The 22,672-nt window shown below is 38.5% G+C and overlaps 1 non-coding gene across 1 annotated transcript; it reads left to right on the top strand.

Moving 5' to 3' along the window:
- Positions 1-10,127: 10,127 nt before the first annotated feature.
- TRNAE-CUC (transfer RNA glutamic acid (anticodon CUC)) lies at positions 10,128-10,200 on the top strand. The gene has a single exon. It is a non-coding gene; the product is annotated as a tRNA-Glu (tRNA).
- Positions 10,201-22,672: the final 12,472 nt, after the last annotated feature.

Genomic DNA, 22,672 nt, shown 5'->3' with positions numbered 1-22,672 from the left:
GCTTCTTCTCCAACAAGGCCGGGGGGATGGATTTTACCCTAAATCACCTCATATGATTGTATCGGCCTCAAATCTTTCGAGGACTAATCAAGCTTCATCGTCGGGCATCGAAAGCTTTATTGTCGAGCATCGACGAAGACAAGGATCGAGACCTCATTCCGGAAGAGAAGATGTCGTTCCCCGAGGAATGGAATTTCGACCATAAGTGGTTTTCATAAGGCATTGCTTTTCGTATCTTTCTCTGATTCTATCTGATATCTTTCTCCGATATACAGCTGCCCCTTAGATGCCACAAGCGGTACCCGACCTCGAGGATTGGGTTCGGAAGTTAGCCTCGACTTTCTCTTATGCCGAACGCGCTTGGCGTGATTTGGCAAAAGGTAGACGGGAGGCCAAGAATCACGGTAAGGGTCGCTTCTCGTGTTCTTCAAAATGTTTTTTATGCTCCATTCGTTACCGATTTCCTTTCATGCAGGTGTAACCAAGGATGCCATTTTGAGGCCTTTGAGTGGTGAGGAAGGAACCAAGTCCCCGATCCCTGAACCGGGGAAAGATAAGAAGCGAAAAGCTGTCTCTCGGTCAGAGGATCCTAAGCCCAAACTCGAAGGGTAAGGAGGAAGGCAATCGCTCTTTCGACGGACTCGATCTAACGACTGAGAGAAGAAGAAGAAGATGATGCCTTGGCTTTGGTGATCCGATCTGTGAAAGCTATCGAGGTCACCCGACCTTCTGAGCCGATGGAGGCTATACCGGTCGGGGTCGGTTCCGATACCCCGAGTCTCGATCAGAGCGTCCCAAGCAATTTGCTTGGGACTATGATAGTGGGTCATTTGCCTTCTCTTTCGACCTTTTTTGAGGAGGCGTTAAAGGTAGCTCGAGTATTGAAGACCCCCGATATGGGCGGAGGCTCTTGTGTAGGGGACCCTTTTGGGGATTGCTTTACTGGAGTCGATGATGCCTCCGACATTAGTGACGCTTCTCTTCTCCTAGAAGAGGCCCAACGTTTCATTTTTCGGGTAATGATTTTACTGTGCTTGGTTTCTTCATTTTTTTCTAAACTTGACTTGTGTTGTTTCCCTACTGTGCAGGCCATTAGAAAGTTTCGAGTTGACCTCAGCCAGTGTGAGGTCGAGCTTCAGAAGGTCTCGGGGGAGAGAGATGCTCCGCGAATTCTTTGCAGCCAAAAGGACGAGGCTATAAAGGACCTCCAAGCAGATTTGGCTAAGGCTCGTGAAGAAGAGGCCGAACTAGATAAGCAGGTGATCCTCGTTCTGTTAGAGTATGGGTTTGACCCAACTGTGGAAGCTAACCCTTCGTTATCGCAGCTGCAGCAAAAGGTTGAAAAGATTGGGTTGCTTCGGGAAGAAGTTGATCAAATCAAGGCCGAATGTGACCGGTGGAAGGAGATTATCGACCGCCTGGCTGCAAAAAAAGAAACCATCTTGGCCAAATTATTATCGGCCGATGTTCAGCTTCGAAGCGTCAAGCAAAAGGGTTCGGCTCAGGCCAAGATGATCGAGGAGCTTAAAACACGGCTTGCTAAGGCCAAGGCGGAGATTGAGTCATCGAAAGACATGGCGGACAAGTTCATTGCCGATGCCGAGGCTGCTCAAATGGAGGCAAGAAAGGTAGCGGATACTACCGACACTCGAGCACATTGGGTTGCCAAACTTGCTAAGTGTCGGTCTCGGAGGGAGACCCTCGAGAAGATACACGCTCGAGTTTTCGACCTCACTGAAGAGATAAAAAGGGCTGAAGAACTCGAAGCTGAAGCTGAAGCCTTGGCTTCTGATGGCGATGACGATGATGATGATGATGGTAACCAGAGCAGGTCCGAAGATGGGGGGAGCCCGGTGGAGAAGAGACCGCTCTCGATGATAACCCAGAAGCTTAGCCCTTAGCTTCTTCTATGTTGCATTTATTTATGTAAACCATCCCTATATATCTATACAAATATCTTTTTCTTTTACTGACTTGCTTAGTGAAGATTTCATTCATGCCTTGCGAATGTTTTCACGAGGATTTAGGTGATTTCATCGAATTCGGTCTTCGTAGCCTTTATGGCCGAGTGAGTGTTCGCTCGAGCTCGAAATAAAAGTAGCCCACATGCTTAGTGGTCGAGTGGGCGCTTGCCAGAACTCGAAAAATAAAAGTAGCCCACAGGCTTAGTAGTCGAGTGAACGTTCGAACTCGAAGTAAGATAGTCCTTAGGTTTTGATAATTGAGTGAGTGATTGTTTCGAACTCGAACTCAAAGTATATTAGCCCGTAGACTTTTATGATCGAGTGAGTGATTGCTCAGACTCGAAGTGAAATAACCCTTAGGTTTTAATAATTGAGTGAGTGGTTGCTCGAACTCGAAGTAAGATAGCCTTTAGGCTTTAATAATTAAGTGAGTGATTATTTCGAACTCGAACTCAGAATATCTTAGCCCGTAGGCTTTTTATGACCGAGTGAGTGATTGCTCGAACTCGAAGTAAGATAGCCCTTAGGCTTACTCGAACTCATAATATCTTAGCCCGTAGGCTTTTTATGACCGAGTAAGTGATTGCTCGAACTCGAAGTAAGATAGCCCTTAGGCTTTAATAATTGAGTGAGTGATTGTTTCGAACTCGAACTTAGAATATCTTAGCCCGTAGGCCTTTTATGATCGCTTGTATCAAAAATCCCTTTGATGGTGGTTGGCCTTTAAGCTTGTTTGAATCATGAAGCAGGAAAATCTTTTCAAAGTGTGAGATATCTGAAAAAGAAGTTCTCCTTTATAAGTCATTACACATGTGTTTGTATCTTGTGTCGGAGTTCGAGCAAAACTACGTGGGCATGGTTCGTTTTGACCATTTGACCCTTACACTTTTCTCTATCGAGACCCTGTTTGTCATGAATTTGATATGGAGCAACTTTCTTGTGCCAAACTTGATTTATTCGCTTGGTAGCCCCCCCCCCATATTCGAGGTTGATTATGAAGGAGCCTCGGATACTATTGATTTGTCCTCGGGTAGCACATAGTTGTTGTCTAGTTGAAAACCTTGCCGGAAAAACCCATTTGGGATAAAAGCCGAACTTAAGGGAAAAAGAGTACAACGCGTGCTTTGAAACTAGAGGTCTTGATATTTTTCGTCGAATTCCTGCAATGAGTTAGTGTCGAATATACGTATATAGACGATAGAGGAGAAAATCATACCTTAACAGTTATATCGTTTGAGAAGCGATATGTTCCAGTTATTTGGTAATGGTTTTCCATCCATTGCTCCAAGTTTATAAGACCCTTTCCCGATTATATCGAGGACTTGATAGGGTCCTTCCCAATTTGGGCCGAGCTTCCCTTCATTAGGATTTCGAGTATTGACGGTGACCTTCCTTAGGACCAAGTCCCCAGCCTTGAAATGGTGGAGGTTGGTTCTTCTGTTATAGTACCTTTCGATTCGTTGTTTTTGTGCAGCCATTCAAACCAGTGCTGCCTCTCATTTTTCATCTAATAATTCGAGGCTTGTATTCATTGCCTCGTAGTTTGATTCTTCCGATGTATGTCTTCGATTCTTCCGATGTATGTCGGAATCTTGCACTTGGTTCCCCGACTTCGACCGAAATTAGAGCTTCGGATCCATACACTAGGGCAAATGGGGTTGCTCCTGTACTGGATTTAGATGTTGTCCAATATGCCCAAAGGACTTCGGGCAAAATTTCTCTCCACTTTCCTTTAGCTTCGTTCAATCTTTTCTTTATGTTTTGGATGATAATCTTGTTCGTTGATTCGGCCTGTCCATTCCCGCTAGGATGATATGGTGTAGACACTATTCTTTTTGTTTTATGGTCTTCGAGGAATTTTGTCACTTTACCGCCGATAAATTGTCTACCATTGTCGCATGTTATTTCTGCTGGTATCCCACATCGACACACGATGTGGTCCCAGATGAAACCTATAACCTTTTTTTCTTACTTTTTCGAACGCTTGTGCTTCAACCCATTTAGAGAAATAGTCAGTCATAAACAAAATGAATTTAGCTTTACTTGAGACTGATGGTAGAGGGCCGACGATATCCATTCCCCATTTCATGAATGGCCATGGAGAAATGACCGAATGAAGCTGCTCTCCGGGTTGATGGATCATTGGTGCAAAACTTTGACATTTATCACATTTTCGAACGAATTCCTTAGTGTCCTTCTCCATGCTATCCCAGTAGTACCCTGCTATGATGATTTTGCGAATTAATGGTTCGGCGCCGGAGTGGTTTCCACAAGTGCCTTCATGGACCTCTCGTAAAACATAATCGGTGTCTCCTGGTCCTAAACATACTGCCAGTGGTCCGTCGAACGTCGTTCTGTATAATGTTCCATCTTCAACAAGCGTGAATCGAGCAGCCTTGGTTCGTAGAACCCTCGATTCTTTAGGGTTCGATGTGAGTTTTCCGTTCTTTAAATATTCAATATACTTATTCCTCTAATCCCAGGTTAAGCTCGTGAAATTTATTTCGGCATGTCCATCCTCGATTATAGATCTCGAGAGTTGAACGACAATCCCCGAGTTGATCTTATCTTCCTCGGCCGACGACCCCAAATTTGCGAGTGCGTCGGCCTCACAGTTTTGTTCTCGAGGCACATGTTGTAGGGTCCATTCTTTGAAACGGTGTAGAGTTACCTGTAATTTGTCCAAATACCTTTGCATCCTATCTTCTCGAACCTCGAAAGTTTTGTTTACTTGGTTCACCACTAGTAAAGAGTCACATTTGGCTACAATGACTTTTGCTCCCAAGCTTTTAGCTAGCTCGAGACCTGCAATCATGGCTTCGTACTCGGCCTCATTATTACTTAATCTAGTAGTTTTGATGGATTGTCTAATAATGCCACCTGTGGGAGGTTTCAGTACAATGCCAAGCCCAAACCCCTTCACATTTGAAGCACCATCTGTGTAGAGGGTCCAAACCCCCGACGACGTACCCGATTTTAACAAGATTTCCTTTTCAACTTCGGGGTACGAGGGTTGGCATGAAATCAGCCATGAAGTCCGCTAAAATTTAGGACTTGACGGTCGTACAAGGTTGATATTCAATATCGTACCCACGGAGTTCGACGGCCCATTTGGCCAATCGACCCGATAGTTCGAGCTTGTGCAGAATATTGCGAAGTGGGTAAGTGGTCAAAACGTATATGTGGTGACATTGAAAGTATGGTCTTAACTTTCTAGAGGCACTTATTAGTGTAAGTGCTAATTTCTCTAAGTGGGGGTATCTAGCCTCTGCTTCCTCTAAGGTCCGACTTACATAATAAATAGAAAACTGTGTACCTTGCTCTTTTCGAATTAGGACGCCACTTAGCGCGATTTTCGATACCGCCAAGTATAAGTACAACTTCTCATCTGTCCTCGGAGTGTGAAGTAGTGGTGGGCTCGATAGGTACCGCTTCAATTGTTCTAGTGCCTGTTGGCATTTCGGGGTCCAGGCGAAATCGTTCTTCCTTTTGAGTAGAGAGAAGAATTTGTGGCTTTGATCTGATGACCTCGAAATGAATCGGCCTAAGGCAGCTATCCGCCCGGTCAGCCTTTGCACTGCTTTCACGCTATCCACGACGGTGATGTCTTCGATGGCCTTAATTTTTTCGGGGTTGATCTCGATTCCCTGATTCGATACCATGAAACCAAGAAACTTGCCCGATCCAACCCCGAAAGCACATTTCTCGGGGTTGAGCTTCATGTAGTATTTCTTTAAGATCTTGAACGTTTCCTACAAATGAGTCAAATGGTCCTCTGCGCGCAGGGACTTAACTAGCATGCCATCAATGTAAACTTCCATCGACTTACCTATTTGTTCTTCGAACATTTTATTCACTAGGCGTTGGTAAGTAGCTCATACATTTTTAGCCCGAATGGCATTACATTATAGCAATAGGTTTCGTACTTGGTGATATATGAAGTCTTTTCCTGGTCCTCCGGGTTCATTCGAATTTGATTGTACCCGGAGTAGGCGTCGAGAAAAGTAAGGATCTCGTGGTCGGCTGTGGCATCGATCATGCAATCGATGCTAGGCAGTGGAAAAGAATCTTTGGGGCATTTTTTGTTTAGATCTTTATAATCTACGCACATTATAAGTTTGTTCCCCTTTTTAGGGACTACAACTACGTTGGCTAACCACTCGGGATATTTTACTTTCCGAATTGACCCTATTTTGAGAAGTTTAGTTACCTCATCCTTTACAAATACGTGTTTTACCTCGGACTGAGGTCTTCTTTTTTGCTTCACCGGTTTGAACCTAGGGTCCAAGCTCAGCTGGTGCGTTGTTATCGACGGTGGGATCCCTGCCATGTCTAAATGGGACCAAGCAAAACAGTCTATGTTATCGATGAGAAATTGAACCAGTTTTTCCCTGAGTTTGGGGGTCAATCCCGTTCCCAGGTATACCTTTCTCTCGGACAGATATTTGATTAATATAACTTGCTCCAGTTCTTCAATCGTAGATTTGGTTGCGTCGGAGTCGTCGGGGATGATGAAAGCTCGAGATGTCAGAAACTCTTCCTCGTCATCCTCTATTTCCTGTTCCACCGGTTCGGTCGAGACTGGTGGCTGTGATTGCTATTTGGTTTCTCGTCTATCTTTAGTGCTTGATCTTTCCGAGACCGATAGCGTTGGTATCGGTGTTACCTCATTGACTGCAAACATTTCCTTCACAACATGTTGCTCCCCGTATACTATTTTCACACCATCCGACGTAGGAAATTTCATTACTTGGTGGAGGGTTGAAGGCACTGCCTTCATATTGTGGATCCAGGGTCTTCCGAATAGGGCATTGTAGCTCATATCTCCTTCGATTACGTGAAATTTGGTATTTTGGATGGTTCCAGCTACATTCACTGGTAGAGTAATCTCCCCTTTAGTCGTTTCACTGGCCATATTGAAACCGTTCAATACCCGAGCTGTGGGTACGACTTGATTTTGCAAACCAAGCTGCTCCACTACCCAAGATCGGATGATATTCGCAGAGCTACCTGGATCCACTAAAACACGCTTAACTTGAGCTTTATTTAATAGGATAGAAATTACCAGAGCATCGTTGTGAGGTTGAGAGATGTCCTTGACTTCTTCAATTCCGAATGATAAAGTGCCCTCGGGTACATAACCTCGAGTTCGTTTTCCCCCTGTGGCCGGTATCTTGCCGTACTTGAGCATGGGTCCCTGTGGAGTATCGACCCCACCGATGATCATATGAATGATATGCAGAGGTTCCTCTTGTTTATCCTTTTTGCTGGCTTCCCTTTCTCTGAAGTGATTCTTGGCTCGGTCACTGAGGAACTCTCGAAGGTGGCCCTCATCGAATAGGCGGGCTACCTCTTCTATTAATTGTCTAAAATCCTCGGTCCTGTGGCTATGCGTGCCGTGATACTTGCACATCAAATTCGGGTTTTTTTGGGAAGGATCGGTTTGCATGGGTCTGGGCCACCTGGTATCTTTGATTCTTCCGATCGCCGATACAATGCCCGAAGCGTCGACGCTGAAATTGTACTCCGATAGCCGAGGTGCCTCTATAGGATCACCATATTTATCGAAGCCACTCTTGCTTATAAGCCCCGGAGAATTTTATCCTCGATCACTCCTTCGATTGTTCCGAGCAAAATTGCACGTTAAGCCGTTGTTCATTCGATCTGCGACGTACAGTTGATATCGGTCTCTGTTCGACCTTCGTTCTCTGTCGATATCCCTCTGGTTTTTAATAGCTGCCCTGTTCTGGTGCATGGATCCGGAAGGAGCTCCCAACTGGTCGTCTTCGACCCTGATTTTTTACTGATATCGGTTGTGTACATCCGCCCAAGTTATTGCTGGATACTCAATCAAACTTTGCTTCAGGCGACGTGATGCTATTGAACTTTACTCATTCAACCCTTGGGTGAAAGCTTGGACGGCCCAGTCGTCTGTGACCGGTGGCAATTCCATGCGTTCCATTTGAAATCGGGACACGAACTTCCTCAGCATTTTATTACCGCTTTGCTTTACTTTGTAGAGGTCTGATTTCCTTGTTGCAACCTTTATGGCACTATCATGTGCCTTTACAAACGAATCCGCTAACATGGCAAAAGAATCGAAGGAATTTGGGGGCAAATAATGATACCAAATCATCGCTCCCTTCGAGAGGGTCTCTCCAAATTTTTTTAATAACACGGATTCGATCTCGTCGTCTTCCAAATCGTTACTCTTGATGGCACATATGTAAGAGGTGACATGTTTATTGGGATCGGTCGTACCGTTATATTTGGGGATTTCGGGCATACGGAATTTTTTGGGGATTGGTTTTGGGGTTGCACTCGAGGGGAAAGGCTTTTGGATGAATTTCTTCGAATCCAGCCCTTTTATCATTGGTGGAGCTTCCGGGATCTGATCGACCCTGGAATTATATGTTTTTACTTTTTTATCGTTGTCTTCGACTCGTTTTATGAGTTTCTCGAGCAATTTAGTAATTTCGGGAGTAGTTCCCGATTTTTACTCGTTTGACTTCACTATGGCTGGCTCCGTTCTGTGGGTGATTCCCCGAAGCAGATCGGTCTCCAGCCTGCTTTGTACCTGAGTTTGGCTCTACAACTGAGCTATCACTATTTGCTGGGCTTGTAACATCTCGAAGATCATCCGTAAGCTGACTCCGATCTCCTCCACGTTATGAGTGTCTCGAGCTACGGATCGAGCACCGCCCTGAATGCTTTTTTCCGGTTCAGAACGTTGGTTCGCCTCAAAAGCCACTTGTGAATTGACATCTAGTAGTATTTCGACTCGGATTTCAATTACTTCGACTCGAGCTTCAGTGAAATCGTTAAGTGGCCTTCCGGCCCTGGGTATCAATTTGTTGGTTTCATCCTGAAGACCGGCTTCGTGGTCGATAGGTAAAGCCATGAATCAAGGGTTTGCCATTGCTGATTCAGAGTTGTAAACTGGTGCGTATTGCAGATTTGTATCAAAAAAATACTGTTATACTAAGCCCCACGGTGGGCGCCAAACTATTTACCCGAAAAATCGGATATAGTTGAATTTATAAGTAGTTCTAAGGATATGTGATATAGATTGACATAAATCGTACGTAGAAGTGGAAATATTTAGATTCTTGGCTATAGAAATGGGATATAAATTATTGAACTAGAAGAGTGAGTATGCTGAGTAAAACAAGCTTAAGAGATTTATTCTTCAATAAATAGAAGTAGTCTTTTCTTACAATGTGTGAACCTGCTTGTGCTTACAAGGATTCCCCTCTTATAGTATATGGATCTTACTTTATTTATAATAAAAAATATATAGTGGAGAGCCCATGATAAATTATCTCTTACTCGATTCCTGCCAAGATTCTCTCCCCTAGTGCGGTTGCAACGACTCCTGTCTGCGAGCTCAATACTGGTTCGAGCTCGGTATTGGGTCGAGCCTTCGGCCTTGAGTTCGAGTTCGACATTAGGGGTGAGTGTCAATCGGTCTGTGCATCTCCGACAACCTTCTCTTTGCCTTGCGGTTCGATTTGGCCATGGGCTTGATAATGATACCGAGCCGATTCCTCGATCGGTCTTAGACTCGTCTCGAGCTCTCACTTAGATCGCTTACCATTCAAATTCGATCAAACATATAGAGGCCAAAATCTATTTCGACCGTATACAGATTGCAATAGCTGAATCCTCATGGCGGCCACAAGAATAGACGTAATTCACAAATTCATACACAAACTAGAAGATTTATACTAACATCAAATATTATGTGATCAATATTACTCAGCTAAGTACAAAATTGTCAAAAAACTTAGAGATGCTCAAAGTAAATACTCAATTCTCTCTTTCTTCTTCTTCTTCATCTTTTTTTTGGGGTTGGGGGTTGGGGCAGGGACGAGAATAGTAAAGAAAGAAATAAGTGAATGAGAATAGAAGAATTTAGTAGGAATCGAATCTGTGCATTTTAAGATGCAATAAAACAAGTCTGCCACAAAAATGCCATTTGCTTCAAAATTTCGATATTTCTTTGTTTTCCTTATCAAAAGTTTTATATTCTCTCAAGATGACATAATAACAAAGTTGGAAGGAGATATGCCTTGGTTGGTGAATATCCAAATAATGGATAGTGTTCTTCCTTTTTATGCATAGATTGTTAATATAGAAACGACGACAGAAGTCATTCAACAATCCGTTGTAGTCTAGTCGGTTAGGATACTCGGCTCTCACCCGAGAGACCCGGGTTCGATTCCCGGCAACGGAATATTTTTTCCCATTTGCTCTCAGGTGTTAGTTTTGATAAGTCGGATTTAAGATAATTTTATGTTTTTGTTTTGTCTCTTACCTAATTTAATGTCCGTTTAAGATCGAAATTTGTTTAACGAATATTAAGAATTATAATATTTACATATTTCTCTAATAAAGGGATTTATATTAAATTAATCTTTTGGTAATTAATTAAATTTTCATTACCAATGGAGAATATTTACACGTATAACTAGTACCGTGAAGTTGGACATTGAACCCCAACTTCAATACTATTTCCTTCTTCTTAACAACTCGACAACTACAAAACAACTACACACAAATCCTGCTACGGGTAAAAATTCAGTTTTTGCATCTGCCTAGCTAGACATAGTTTCAAACTCCCTCAACAGTGCACATGTTGAACTATTATTCTAATCATCTTTGCACAACTCCGTTTCTTGTTCTGAAATACTCGATAATTCCTCTCCAACCAGATGTTGGTATACAACAACTGCTAGAACCATTTTCAAAGCCGTTGCATGTGAGCTCTGTTAGTATATGTTATTACCCATTTTATCTCCTCATTCAAGAGTGGGTTGCTCTACTGGTGAGCACCCTCCACTTCCAACCAAGAGGTTGTGAGTTCGAGTCACCCCAAGAGTAAGGTAGGGAGTTCTTGAAGGGAGGGAGCTGAGGATCTATCGGAAACAGCCTCTCTATCCCAAGGTAGGGATAAAGCATGCGTACACACTACCCTCCCCAAACCCCACTAGTGAGATTATACTGGGTTATTGTTGTTGTTGTATTCCATCCCTGGGCTGGTTGAGGATCTATCGGAAACAGCCTCTCTATCCCAAGGTAGGGATAAAGCCTGCGTACACACTACCCTCCCCAAACCCCACTAGTGAGATTATACTGGGTTATTGTTGTTATTGTATTCCATCCCTGGGCTGGTTTGCTCACTCCTCGCCATTGAAGTAGCTTTAGCCATATTGTTTCTGAGAATCTGCATTTGAATAGCTAGTTTTAGGTACGCGCGTTGCGTGTGTACTTAATTTTAATGCATATAAAATTTTAAAAAACAAACAAATATCACTAAATTATGTGATTGAGTTAAAAATAAAATTTTAAAAAGTACAAGTTGTCCTATTTAAACTTAATAAAGAAAGAAATTATGTCATAAAAAAGTTTTATAATGTCTTATCACAACTCCAATAGGAGAGTTGGACATTAGCATTAGTAGCTCATACATAGTAAAATAATATCTTGACTTGTACACAAATATCATGCAAATATACCCTGTTCTTCATGGTTTTAAAAAATTAATTCTATTTACTCAGGTACCTAATATGAATTTCATATTACTCCACATTGTTAGGTTTAATTAGTATAGGCAAAATTTAATTGAATAGATAATATTTAGTCCAACTAAATTTGTTTTAGGAAAGAAATAAAATGATTAATTGTCATATAAATTAAAAGAGAAATTTAATATTTATTATTATTATTATTATTATTATTATTATTATTATATCCAACATAATTATATCGTAATGTAATATAATTCTCAAATAGTATAATCTTATTAACATGTCATGTATATTTAAAATGTATTTGTATAGATCATTACAATAATATCTAAAATATTTATTGTTATCTCCATACACATTTTAAGCTCTTTTTTTTTGAGTTATAAAATAAATACAGTTAACTAATTAAAAATTATTCTTTGGTAATATCTTAGTGACAGAGTATTTAAATTCAACTGATTGAATATTATCTCGTTAAATCACGAATGTCCTGATATATGTTCTCTTTAACACTGATATTTGACATGAATTTTATAGTTATATTATAATTAAAGAAAATAATTTAATAAAGTAAAATCATAATTGATTTTAAAATTTTAGAATTGAAAGGGTAAAAAAACGCACATAGAACAACTCATCTCAATACCAAAAGCCATCTTAACCCAGCTATAGTCCTCACATAAACATCTTCCTAACTTAGATCCTAATCTCCATCATTCAAGAGATCTTAAAACCTTTCCTCGGTAGCCTTTGCTAGGATAAGCCAAACTAAAACATTCCTAATTGTATATTCTCTTTTCCCTCGTGATTATCTTGAACAATATACATCCAAATTCTCAATAAAAAATAATAGAGCAAAAAAATAAAAAAATAAAGAAAACAACATAGTATATTATAGTCATTAGTGTGAACATATACATATTGAAGTCACATAATGAATTATAGAAATAAAAACTTGACTTTAAATTCTTGTTTATTAGGGTTCTATACCTAATTCAAATAAGAAAATATTTAATGGTCAAAATTTAGTTGGTTTCAAAGTGCTAATATTAAGAAATCAATTAAATGTTAATTTTATAATATGAAATCTATCTTTAAAGGCGTGTACCATATCTCAATTAGTAAATCTTTTTGAAACTCACATTAATATAATATCACGGTTATTTTGTATTATGAATTCAAAGCATAAGTTCCTAAAAATAACCCAATAAAGAAAGAAATTCCGCCACATAAAAGTCCTCAATCATCATTCAACATATTCAACTAAAGTTTTATTTTAATTTTATAATTTCATCACTTCAATTTCACAAGAATACTTTGGTTGTTTATTTTTAAAATATTTTTAATGATTGTTTGTTGTTTCAACATACTTTTTAAAATTATTTTAAGAAACAACATATACAAAGATATATACTTTGCTTCTTTGATTTTTATAAAATTTAGTTTTATGATTTTTATCTTGTTATATTTATTTTTTACTTTCATAAAACATATTTATAAATTGTTTTCTGCCGATTATAACCTTAGATTTCTGTTTACTGTTTTGTTCTCACGGGAATTGTTTAATATTACTTAGATTTTTAACTAATTTGTACTCGTAAATTTATATCTTTGAAATATATAGTTCTTAATTTAAATGTATTCTAATAAAATATAAAGGAAACGAAAACAGAAAATATATTTTAAATGAATTTAATTTTAAAATTCTATTCCTATTCAAATAATCCAGTCTGAAATCGTTATAAACTATTTATGTCCTAATTATACACAAGTTGTAGTTGAGCTTGTATTGATAAGGTAGGCAACATAGAATACGCTTCTTTAGCTTTTATATTATTTATTATTATTATTAAAAGAATGCAAATTCAAATTGGAATAGGCAATTCAATTAATGTTGCAATTTACGTCTTGCGATGAGTACAATTTTTTTTAATGAATTTGATGATTGACGTTAAAATTCCTTAAAGTTAGGATTTTATATACAGTTCAAATAAGGAAAATATCTAGTAGTCAAAACTCAAATTTTAAAGTCTTAAATATTAGAAAAGTAACTTAAATTATAATTTTTGACAGAAATTCGTGTTTTTAATATAGTATAGATAAACGTTGATATTTCTCCCCTTCGTCCTCACACAGTGGACTTACTGGACTGGTGGGATCCCCCACTTTGTTAGCTTGTCCCTGGTATATAATCTTCTATGGGTTGCTAAATATAGTATGACATCCATTTTGGGCTTCCCTGATGGTTGCATATGGTTCTTCTCCACATTACTTTAGGAAACTCTCCTCTTAGCTTGTTGTATACCTGTTTGGTAGAATAGCATTCTGCATTAAGCACTTCTTCTCCCCTCAAACCAGCTTCTATTAGATATTTTGCGGCCTTAACTATTTTCTGTTGGGTTTAAGCTTCTTGGAGCTTAAAAGATGGTGAATGAGAAATAGAAGAAAAAATAAAATTTTAATTTTTTCACAAAGGGACATTGTCCCATATTAGAGGAGGAAAAGATTTTTGATGGGTATATATACAATTGCTCTTCTTCTAGCTTTTAAAGAGTTAAAAAGAAGGCAAGCCTCGCGTTGTTGTCGCTCGCTCAGCTTCGAATTCGGTCAAATGATTGATTGATTAAGTTTTTGGACCAAATTTATTTGTTAATATTAAGATTAACGTAATATTATTTTAATTCAAATTAGTCGTTCTTGTAACGGTAAATTAATTTTCCTCCGCGTTTTAATTTCCCGTTTTATTTTGCATAAATAGCCATTTACGTAATGGCCGTTTTACGTGAACAGTCTATTCCCTCAGATTTTCTTTACGAAACTTCTGAAATCTCCTTCTTCTTTCTGCATTGTTTTAACAGAAAAGAAAGCAGTAAGTGTGATTTACTACTGTTTTTTGCGTTCGTTGTCACTGGGGTTTGAAGTACCGCTATACCAGTTAGGTTATCTGTTCTATCCTGGGAGGAAATAATCATAAACCTCGGGTACAAGGAGGGGATTAAGTTACTTAGGGAAACACTGTGAATTCAGTGGGCTCAAATTAATTATGTTCTTCCGCATTTCTGATTTTACATAGTTTTAATTTTTTGAATATATTTTCGTATATAGAATACTAACATTTTCTGAATTAGCCATGACGCTTACTTGCTCCGTACACTCCAGGACTTCTTTTCCTTTATGTAATACATGTGCACCCACAGAATCCACAGTAATATTAAATTAATTTTTAAAGAGATTTTTACCTTCCTATATTACATATGAATTTTTATTACCCTTCTTAATCAAGTTTTAACTTAATTACATGGGCATATACAATTTACCAATTATATACAAATTAGTATTAATGAATATCCCTTTATATTAGGAATTGAATAGGGAATCAGTTATTCTCAATCCATGCTCTCTCTCTCTCTCTCTCTCTCTCTCTCTCTCTCTCTCTCTCTCTCTCTCTCTCTCTCTCTTCCCGTAATGATCCGGTCGGTCGTTTTGACTATTGCAATTCCGTTCCCCATTTACTGCTCAAATTGTGAATTTCAGTTATTATTTGGCTTACCGGGGTAATTGGTTTAGGTTCAGTGAGGCTTTAAAATGATTTAGAGCGCTTAGTTCCAAGGTTTAGAATTTAAGTTGAAAATGTTGACCGGATGCTAACTTATGTGTAACGACCTCGGAGAAATTTTGCTAAGAAAATTAAGTTTTGGTGGTGCCGAGATAGATCAATTAGTACAAAGATTATAGAAATTTCTCGCGGCAAGCTTGCGAGTCGCGGCTCGAACTTTTTGGGTTGAACAGTGCACCGAAGTATAAAGAAAAATTTTATCGGAAAATGGTCGTTTCTGCAACCACTATGCGGTCGCAGAATCACTCTGCGGACCGCATAATGGTTGCAAAGTGGAACAGGAGGAGGACAAGATTTGAGGAAAATCTACAGCGCACTATGCGACCGCAGACCTGTTTTGCGGTGCATTATGCGACCGCAGAACAAGTATGCGGACCGCATAATGACCGCAGAACAAGTCAATAACGCCCAACTTTGGAGGCCAAATTATGCGGACCGCATACCTGTTATGCGATCGCATATGCGACCGCATAACTGCGTCGGAGCTTCCATTCTTTCTAATTTTTTACTCGACCCCAACTTCGATTTAAAGCCCTTGAAGCTCATTTTTGAGCCAAAATCTGATATTTTAGAGAGAGGTGAGAGCATTTTAGAGAGAGAAAGTGAAGACTTGGTCATTTATCCATCAATTCTTATTCAAGGTTTGAAGTTTTCACAAGGATCTTACTAGGGCTTTAAAGAGGTAAGAATTTCTTTCCCTAATTCTTCAATTTCAGATTTGGAGTAAAGATGAGTGATTAATAGTATAATTTTTGGGTGTAGTGTATCATATATACATACCAATACGTTTGTGAAAAGATTGTTAAGTTCAAATGGGTAAGGATTGGGTTGAAAATGGTAGAAATCTTCATAGACTTTAATTGAAGATTTGAGGGTCGAGTTGGTGTCGGATTTTGGTAAAATTTATATGGTTGGACTCGTGGTTGGATGGGCGTTCATATTCTATAACTTTTGTCGGGTTCCAAGATGTGGGCCCTACGGTCGATTTTTGAGTTAATTTCGAATTTTATTGGAAAAAATTATATTTTCTTATGAAATTAATTACAATAATTTGTATTGAATGAATCGAATTAATTGTAGCTAGATACGAGGCTTTCGGAGACCAATTCTCGTGGCAAGGGCATAGCGGAATAAATAATTACACGGGTTGAGGTAAGTAACAGTTATAAATCTAGTCCTGAGGGTATGAAACCCCGGATTTTGTGTCATGTGATTATGTTAGAGGTGACGCACATGCTAGGTGACGGGCGTGTGGGCGTGCACCGAAGGGATTGTGACTTGGTCCGTCCCGTGAACTGTAACGTTGAATAACCTATTGTTAGCTATAAGCTCTCTTTGCGTTGGAGAAATTTGACTGTAAATCATGCTTAGGCTATGTGATAGTACTGTTGGGACCCACAGAGGTCACGTACTTGTTGAATTATTTACTAATTGCTATCTTGTACTCAGTCATGATTTTTACTAGCGTATCATACCTCAGTCTTTCTTGATATTTGTTAATGCACTATGCTATCTTTGTTTGGGCTGATCTTTGTGATTTTTGAGAGCTCGAGAGACTTGAGAGGTTGAGGACTGAGTAAGGCCGAGGGCCTGTCGTTGAGGTAAGGATATTATGACATGTGAGTTATCCGTTCAGGATATTATAGCACATGAGTTGTCCGTACAGCACGTGAGTTGTCCGTGCAGATTATGGCGCTTGGGCTGTAGGAGCCCCTCCGGAGTCTGTACACACCCCCAGTGAGTGCGGGTACCCATTGAGTGTGAGTGCTGAGGGCTGAGAGCCAAGTGGTTGAGTTGTTGTGGTGAGCTGAGTGACTGTTACCTGAGAGGCTGTACTTGCTTTGCATTTGTTGTTGCACTTGGTTGCTATCTGTCATTGTTGTGAAATCTCTGAAAGAATTTATGTCCGGATTACTTGAAATTGAACTGTATAAAATTGATTTGACTTAAACTTTTGGAATTGAAAGCATATCTATTCTTTGCTGGAACTACTGAAAGTGAACTATGACTGTGTAGCTCGTCATTATCTTCAGTTCTTTAGTTATTATTGTTACTTGCTGAGTTGGTTGTATTCATACTATACCTTGCACTTCGTGTGCAGATCCAGGTGTTCCTGAACATAGCGGGTGTTGATCATTTCGCGCAGTTGATTTTCAGGAAATTTTGAGGTAGTTGCCGTGTTCCGCAGACCTTGTCTATCCTTCTCTATCTCCTTATTTACTGTATTTGATCTCAAACTATTATAGACCGTATTTTTCAGACTTGTACTCATAGTAGATGCTCATGTACTCAGTGACACCAGGTTTTGGGAGTGTTATATCGAAAATTGCTAGATTTTTGGTATTGTATTAAATGTTACGTTTTTAAATTTAAAGGAAATCGTGGGTTATTGATGTTGTCGGCTTGCCTAGTACTGAGATAGGCGCCATCACGACAGGTTAGGATTTTTGGGTCGTGACACTCCCTCCCACCGTTTCTCTTCTCTCTCTCTCCATCTCTCTTTTTCTCTCATCCTCTGTTCTTTCCCCAATTTTTCTTCGTTCATTTTTCTATGATTTTTATCATCTCTTTTTTTTTCAAGGAATTCATCAATGAATTTTAATTGTTTTAATATAGAATTTTAACTTAGCAATTTTCTTTCATCTTGCACAATTGGTGTTCGAATTGAAATTATCAATCAATAAATTTTGAAGGTGTTTGACTCTCCACCATTGACAACCATTAAAAAGTTTTGAATTCAAATTTGGGTTTTCTAAAACTATTATTTATTTGGATTGGGTATTGTTGCAAACAATTAGGAATATTCTTTGGAGCTTATATCTCAAATTTGAGGGTGTTTGGTGAAGATTAGACTTGGTTTTGGCCGAATTTCAGATTGAAACTCGAAGAAGAAGAAGAAGAAGAAGAAGAAGAAGAAGAAGAATACGTGTCATACAATAGTTACGAAATTGTATTAAAGTTGTATGCAAATTGTATTTAAATTATATTCTGTTGTAGTTATATATTTTTTTATTTGAATGTTGTATGAAAGTTGAAAAATAGTTGTATAATGTATTAATCGTTGTATGATATTTATATTTAAGTTATTGATACTATTTTTTTTTATATAAAGTTGTTGATATGTATCAAAATTGTATTAAGAGAGGAAGCTTTGAAGGAATTTCAGAGAGGAAGAAGAACAAAACACATACAAAATATATACAAATTATATACAAAATACATACAAAAGATATATTGTATAAAATTTGTATAGACATTGTATTTAAGTTGTATAATGTTGTAGATGTATTTAAGTTCTAAATTAAAATTGATATTTTAATTTATCAAATTATATATAAATGATAAATTTTATATAGAAAATACATATTACTTGTGACTTGATACATCGAGTAAATTTTTCTTCTTTGTGTTGTTGGAACTTCGGTGTTTCTTCATTTGTTTTTTCTTGTTCCGTCAGCTTTTCTTTTCACCAGAAACTTTCCGATCAATTATGTTCTAGTGTAAATATAAAAAATTAAGACATCAATTCTTCCATCTTCCTTCAGTAAAATGTATATATTTATAAAAAATTTACAGTAAACTATTAAAGAAAATATTTCAAAAATTTAAAGCCAGAGAAAGAATTGTTTGTGTTCTCAGATAATAAAAGCGTACAAATGTTTGTAAATTGTATCTATTTGATCAAAGCCAATTGCTGAATTAGAATAATAATATAATACTCGTAATTAATAACAAGAAGAAGTGTACAAATTTGATGAATTGTACGAAAATTCTGCTTTCAGATTTCGTATCTTTAGCAGAACGAAATGATGTGTAGTTTGTGTTTGGTACAAAAATACAGAGAATCAGCTGGAAATTGGATTGTTTTACAAGCAATTAAGGCAGCAAAAAGACAAGGAAAGAGGAAGGAGAAAAAAAAAAGGAAAATTGTGTAACTGAATCCCCTAATTTAATGCATTAATCATGGATTGTATATAATTTGTAACAAAAACTTGTTTAGAGCAGGTAACATATAATATTTAGCAATTTTGATAAATAAGTTTCATATATTATATAGGAAGGAAGAAATCCCATTTTTAAAATAGAGGCTTTATACAAATAAGTATCATAATCCAAACAAAAATAAACTCTTAAACCCCGACAGTCAAGTAAAATTCTATAAATTTATTAGATACAAATTATGTGAGCATCTTTCTTTTCTGGACGAATCTAGATGTTTGACTATTCTATTTTAAGCAATTTTGACAACTTTCAAAGCTTCCCGTTTATGAAACCGTTCAAATCTGTTATTTTTATCTTGCTAAAATTTTAGTCATTACTTCAATATGTTATTCCACAATCACTGATATAATATGTACTATGTCAAATTAATAAAATTTTATGACAAATCAAACATCACGTAACGGAGGGAATGCAATCTCAAAATTAATTTGTAGTTGGGCTGAAACTAGCTACATCAAGCCCATCCAAGGAAAAATGCCATGGTTCACGTATCATTTGTCACGACCTCAATTTTCCTCCGTAGGATGTCGTGACGGCACCTAGTCTTTAAGACTAGGTAAGCCTAACACTTACTGAATTAATAGCAAAATTTAACCAACAACTCTTAAATATGAAATAGAAATCTGTATACAAAACTTACGATCCCAAAACCGATAGTACAAGTCATAAGCTCTACTGAGTTTACTAGAAGATCTCTATGTACAACTGTTCCGGAATAGAAATAAATAGTACAAAGTAAAATTTCAGAAGGTGACTCCGAGGCTTGCGAACGCAACAACAGGTATACCTTAAGTCTCCACAGCAATGCCGGTATACCTTGAGTCTCCACAACAATGCCCGATCAGCTAGCTAATGAACAACAAACTCCGAGTACCTGGATCTACACAAAAATGTGCAAAAAGCATAGCATGAGTATACCACGGTGGTACCCAATAAGTATCAAGACTAACCTCGGTAGAGTAGTGATAAGGGACAATCAAGACACCTACTAGACGTAATAACCTGTACAAGTATGAATGTGAAACTAACAGAGAACAATATCAATCTAAAGCTAAGCATGGTAACAATAATAAAACAATGCTAGTAATAGGAAACTAAAAGCAGCAATTAGCAACGAGACACAACAGGTAATAACGTCGTGGAGTAAGCTGAATGCAGTTTAAGTCCGATGAAACCAAGTAAGAAAAAACAAGTAACACTCAATAAGAGCAACCACTTTCTCACAAGATTTGTTCAAGGACTTTCCCGAGGTACTTCACCTCATAGTCACATTTCACGGGTCCCAACTCATGAACCCTAATCACTCGGCATCTTGTGCCAACATTATAATTCATAACCGCACGGATGACTCACGTGCCAAGGGAGTGATAATATCTCGTACCCACACGAAAAACTCACGTGCCAACAATAATAATGACCTTGACTCCACGTACAATTCACGTGCCAGAAGAATAACTTTCACACAGAAGGCAAGTATACGAGAATATATGTAAATGATCAATAGACATCAGGGTTCATCCTCTCAAACTGATATGAGTGATTAATTACGTGTATGCTTGTGCAAGTGTTCTATTACAACTCGAGTCAAAATGTAAGAGTAGAGACAACAAATGGCACATAGAAAACAACATAACAAGACGTAAAATGCATGACTCACACCAGGTAGGCACACTACTACACAAATATCAGTAACAACAATGCCCCCAGGCCATCACAAGTCATCACAAATCATCCCCGACATAGCTCACCTTGTCTCGCCACGTGCGCAACAATAAAGTACATGCCCACCTTGTCTCGCCATACGCGCATAATAACATTCACACCTTGCCTCTCCACATACAGAACCCACATATATAGCCCGCCTTGCCATGCCGCATGTGTAAATATCAATAATAACAATAGCACGGATAACTCACGTGTGAACACCCCAACAATCCTCTTAGCAATATCACGTGTGCCAAAACATAACAACATAATATAAGGTCTTTCACCACATGTGCCCATATGCCACAACTTTTCCTCAAAACAATTTCAATACCACAACCACGCATAGCCCTCGGCTCAACAACACTGAGTACAATAACATCAACAACAATAACACGAGAGTACGACAAGTAAATCAACACAAGAACTTCAGAACACAAAGGAACGGAAGAACGAGCTCACAAAGAAAGACATAACAAGGAATAATGGTCTCAACAAGAATAGCTCAACAAGGGAAGAGATAATGTGCAACACTGATGTTACGCTCAGAACCTGGGGGCGAGACCGGGTGCCGGTCTCGCCCCCAGGTTTGAAGCGTGATAAAAGTGGTATCAGAGCAGTTCTGTCCTAGGGAGTCTACAAGCCGTGTCTAGTAGAGTCTTGTTTATGGGTGTGTTGTGCACCATACCTATAAGCAGGAGGATACATAGCATTTAGGATTATCAATCTTTCTTCTTACTCTAGTTCGTGTGGTAAAACTCAGTTGTAAGAACTCAATTTTCTAAACTCTATCTTATTCATAATATGACGATTCCTACATCCAGAAAGACGGTTGGTTAGAGATATAGCTGTGGAAGAGTTGAGTCAGAGGAACTCAATTTTTGCATCATGCTTATGATGGATAAATACGAGGTATTCAACAGATTATGTATATACCAGGACGTGTAAGCTTCTTGATAAGGATCCTAAGCCAAGAATGCCTATCCACTTTTACGATAAAAAGGAATAAGAGAATCGGAAGGTAGACGTAAGTTTCAGCAAGTAAAAGAAGCAATGTGAAAAAGGGTACGAGGTACCCAGCTAATGAAGATTATCAGTATTTACAATTCAGGCAGAGGAATATAAGCCTTTTGAGTTACCTTCGACGATAACAGAGGTATGTACAATTGGCCATACCCATCTCATTTATTCCCTATGGGGGCTAACAAAAGAAGTATAAGAGAAGGACGGATATCAGGATCCGACTGGAGTTAGAATGACCTAAAATGATGGATAGATTGTTTGCGTTAATTGACATTTCCGAAGGATATTACAAATGTGCTAATAGATCTCCTAGTGAGACACCCAGATAGTGTACTCTAAAATAGTACAACTAGATATGAGTACTATAAAGATAGGCACTGGAAGCCTTGAAGGGATAAGTATTACCTTAGTATGGCTCCCATCCCTAGTAGATAAAGAATGTTAGGTAACCCAAAGGTCTAGTAGATTGAGCAAGGGAAGCTAAAAGCAAAAGAATGTCTTGTTCGAGTTTTTATAATAAAGTGATAGACATAAATGTTAGCGGGAAATAAGAAGAGAGTTAATGAAGCATTATGAGTAAGATGTGATACATGGATGGCAACGGTAGATAAAAAAGATGACAGTATTACAGAGTCAATAGTCAAGTGAAGGAAAAGACGAGAGGTGACAGGACTTGAGATAACAAAAGAGTATAGGCCATAAAGTCATATCCTCATTTCGAGAAATAAGTTCTTGACTCTAACGCAACTACCAGAAGGAAAAGTTAGACCCAGAGTACTAGAAATCAGTATGGGTTGGTGAACAAGATAAACTAAACATGGATTAGGGACTGA

Source organism: Nicotiana tomentosiformis, chromosome 4, assembly GCF_000390325.3.
Source record: "Nicotiana tomentosiformis chromosome 4, ASM39032v3, whole genome shotgun sequence".
NCBI lineage: Eukaryota > Viridiplantae > Streptophyta > Magnoliopsida > Solanales > Solanaceae > Nicotiana > Nicotiana tomentosiformis.
This window is presented reverse-complemented; position numbering and strand designations above follow the sequence as displayed.